At 44.1% G+C, this 4,375-nt stretch overlaps 1 non-coding gene across 1 annotated transcript; it reads left to right on the forward strand.

The window, feature by feature from the left end:
- Nucleotides 1-2,869: 2,869 nt before the first annotated feature.
- On the forward strand, nucleotides 2,870-3,089 carry LOC123163476 (small nucleolar RNA U3). The gene has a single exon (XR_006481927.1). It is a non-coding gene; the product is annotated as a small nucleolar RNA U3 (small nucleolar RNA).
- The last annotated feature ends 1,286 nt before the right edge of the window (nucleotides 3,090-4,375 follow it).

Here is a 4,375-nt window from a genome sequence, read left to right on the forward strand (position 1 = left end):
AAACTGAGCTGTTGGAAAGGGAAGCTCATGTCATATGGAGGTCGATTAATTCTGATTAATTCGGTCCTCACCAGTATGCCCATGTTTCTTTTATCCTTTTTTGAGGTCCCGGTGGGAGTCAGGAAGAGGTTAGACTTTTATCGATCCCGATTCTTTTGGCAGAATGATGAGTTGAAACGAAAGTATAGGCTTGCCAAATGGGATATCATCTGTAGGCCGAAGGACCAAGGCGGTCTAGGCATTGAAAATCTAGAGATCAAGAATAGATGTCTCCTTAGCAAGTGGCTTTTTAAACTTTCGTCCGAGACAGAGGCTACTTGGGCTCAGATTCTGCGTAATAAGTATCTTCAGTCAAAAACTTTGGCTCAGGTGACTGTGCGCCCGACTGATTCACCGTTTTGGAAAGGGTTGATGAGAGTCAAGCCCCTCTTCTTTAACAGGGTAAAAATCTTAGTCGGTGATGGGGCTAGTACGAGGTTCTGGGAGGATACGTGGCTAGGGGAGACGCCTCTGGCACTTCAATATCCTACTCCGTATAACATTGTTCAACGTCGAGAAGCATACGTTGCAACTGTCTTACAGTCCACGCCTCTCAATATTAGCTTCCGGAGGACGCTAGTAGGCGATCGTTGGGAGGCATGGCTTCATCTTGTACGAAGGCTGATGGATGTCCAGTTGTCTCAGCAGCCAGATAGATTGATTTGGAAACTGACTAAGGACGGCAGGTTCTCGGTCAAATCCATGTATCTGGATGTCATAAACACTAGTGTCATTCCTTGCTCGAAGCACGTCTGGAAAGTTAAGTTACCTTTGCGAATCAAAGTGTTTATGTGGTTTGTGCATAAACAAGTCATTTTGACAAAGGATAATCTAGCGAAACGCAATTGGATGGGTTCTGCTAGGTGTAGTTTCTGTGATTGTAACGAAACTATCAGGCACCTCTTTCTAGATTGTCCACTGGCTAAGATTCTTTGGCGTTTGATTCATATTGCTTTTAATATTACTCCACCTACCTCTATCAATATGTTATTTGGAACATGGCTTGATGGGGTGAACTTGGATGTAGCAAGACACATTCGTGTTGGGGTGTGTGCCTTGTTATGGGCAGTATGGAACTGCAGAAATGATTTGGTTTTTAACAGAGCAACGAACTTTCATTTTTTGCAGGTTATCTTCAGGGCCACAGCATTGATCCGTATGTGGTCGCTACTCACTCCGACGGAGGCCAGGGGGTGTTTGGCTACTGCGTCTACCCGATGGGAGATGGTAGCTCGGATTATTTTCAACCGGTTTGGATGGCGGTCATGTAATAAGATAGGCATGTAGTGCTCCTATTTTATTTGCCAGCCGGTTGTGGCTTAATGATTAGGCTCGTTTGAGTTCAGATTTTGGAGACTTTGTGACTCATTTTGTTTTTTAATAATATGAGCCGTATGCATCTTTCTGATGCAGAGGCTGGGGTAATACCCCTTTTCTAAAAAATAGAAAAAAGTTATAGCCGCTTGTTAGTACCTAACAGAATGTACGGTACCACTAATATATAGTCCTTACAGTAACCAAACTTCAACCTGCCAACTTAAGACATTGAACAGAAGACCGCTGCCGCATGTGCATGCTTGTGGTCCATAACAAATGGAGTTAGATCAATCAGCTTCACCAAATTTGTTTAGTAAAAGGTCAACAGTTCAGTAACATGGGCACGGGTTAACGCTTTACTGTCGTAATACAATATTATTCCGTTATGGCTAGAATTTAAGCTTAAGCACATTTATCAGAACCAGTAAGAAACTGACAGCTCAAAGAATCTCCAGAACTGGTGAAGGGATTTCTTGAATTGGTTTAGCAGTTTGGTTGGCAAAATCTCAACATCATCAAAAGCTGTAGCTATAACTGAACTGTAACTTTGTTTATGTGTCAAATCATAAATAAATAAATGGGGATGCAGTGAAATTCAGGCGGGGTTGCATTGCGAGGGGAACAAAAAATTATGGTACCAAAGACGTAGGGACAGTATTGGTGTATCCAGAGGATAATCACATACCATGAGCAAGAGCAACGGATGCCTGGACATCAAAAGCTGCAGTAACAGTATAAAATGTTTCACTCTTTTCATGAGTACTATACAGTTCTTTTTGTTGGTAAAGAGACTGACACTGTTCCGATCTAACAACCCACATTATGGTCGGTGTCAGGAGAAAGCTGTGCAGCTCTAGCAATGGTCTCACAGGAGCAACTAAGTGGCTGAAGTTCTGGGAAAGATCGAGACCATGAACTACAAAAATTCAAAGTCTCGCACTGCACAGCTAATTTTGCAGCAACTGATCCACCCACACTTCATGCATCAAGTGGCAACTGGGCCAAGCAGATACAGGCGATGCGTTTCAGGTAAGTCGTAACACAGCAGTGTAAATGCAATAAAAATACTTCAACAAGTAAGTGTATGCTCTAATGTTCCGGAGTTGCACCACACCCATTTTTCTCTCCAGTTTTGTTTTTATCAGTCCCATTTTTCTCTCTTCTTTCTACCAGTCTGTCTACTACTCCTGTAAAATGGCATACTGTAGTTTTATTTAGGAAAAGCAAAAGGAAAAAACTACTCCAATTCAGTACTAACATTGTATTAGAAGTGCAGAGCATGCAGCAACTCTCAGACATTTAAATGGTTTAAAATCCGTTTAAAAAATGGTTCAAAATCAGTTACTACATGGGCTGGGCTCCAATGATTGTCATGACCAACTACTGCATGGGCCATGATCCGCTTGTGCTGGCTGAGCAGCAGCTGCACGCAGCACGCCTGCTCTAATTAGTCCAACCTTGCCAGTTCACAGCGTTTGACCAGCTTATAAGGCGATCTGCGGCCTAATGTAGCACGACCTTACTTGAACAGGATCTGTTCTATAGGCTCGTACCGCTGCATCCTTTACCATAAGGAGGCAAGCACTTAAGTCTGGTTGATGCATTCTAACCTCTCGACTAGAGCGTGATTAACGGCCTAGATTGCTCCTGATGGGAGCATCCAGTGGCTGTAGAGGATCGTTCCTGACAGGCTCACACCTGTTCAGGGTGACCTAGAGGTTGTCTGACAGGCTCCCCAAAAATTTTGTAGAGGTGTTTTTCCAAACTGCAAGTGTTTTTAAAACTTCTTTGAAGTCTTTTTAGAGAAAACAGTAGGTGTTTCTTCCGAACTGCAAGTATGTTAAGGAAGTTTCCAGCAGTATACTATTACATGAATGGTAACCCAACTGCAAAATTCAGAATATGACTTTCTTTTTGCTGTATGGAACATTAAGTTCAGCTCATCTTTCAACACTTTCATGCATATGCAAAAACGCTAGGATGCAGAAATCCTGTGAAAATGTGGCCACACCTGTCCTGGAGCCATACTGTTGAAATATATTGCCCGCCTCCCTCCATCGGTTTGGACTTTTGGATGAGTTGGCTGGAGCATGAATTCAATAGCCCGCCTCCCTCCATCAGTTTGGACTTTTGGATGAGTTGGCTGGAGCATGAATTCAATACATACCAAACAAGCCCCAGGACTGACACCGAGTCATTTCCTTAATAATTTGTATCGTATTTGGAGATTCTTAACAAAGGGTCAAAGACCATGGAGAAGCCATCTCTAACGCGATCCTTATATTAGCCACATTAATCATCTTTCATTTGCTACTTCCGTAAACAACCCAACATACAAACTAACGACCTCAACTCAGTGAAGCATGTTGATGAGTAGCACGGTACACGCTACAACCTTAACATAACAAATCCTACGAGAGGGCCTTGATCTTCTAACTAACCATTTATCATTTCCACACACTGATCTAGTGATCTTTCAGGAGCATGCTGCCGTACAATCAGCAAAATGAGGGGTAATAGCATTAGATTTCTGTAACAGAAGTACTTGGCCGCATTTCATCAGCAAGAATGTGAAACCCCTGTGGCATTTGACAGTGCCAGGTTTGATACATTAGTGGCACATTCCACTAAATGGCGCATTCACCAAAGCACAATGTCTAAGTGCAGCCACGATTCAATAACATTTCAACTGCGAAATCAACATTCAAATTTTATATCATGTTTACCGCTGTGGAATAAACAAGAAATAACCACAGTTTTCGGCTGTCAGACAAGTCTGTGAGTTCTGGGAGACCTGGCCGTCGGGTTATTCTTCAGCGGCTTCGGCCGCAGCCGCGGCGGCAGCGGCGAGCTCCTGCTGCTGGAGACGCTCGAGGGCCTGTGGTGCGCCCAGGTCTGGAGGGTGAGGTCGGGCTTGGCGTTGAGGCCGACGCCGAGGATGACGACGGTGAGGAGGGACGTAGTGTAGCAGGGCAGCTCCCAGTCCACCCACTCCCACTTCCGCGACTCCCCGGGCGTC

The sequence above is a fragment of the Triticum aestivum genome, chromosome 7B (genome assembly GCF_018294505.1).
Source record: "Triticum aestivum cultivar Chinese Spring chromosome 7B, IWGSC CS RefSeq v2.1, whole genome shotgun sequence".
Classification (NCBI taxonomy): Eukaryota; Viridiplantae; Streptophyta; class Magnoliopsida; order Poales; family Poaceae; genus Triticum; species Triticum aestivum.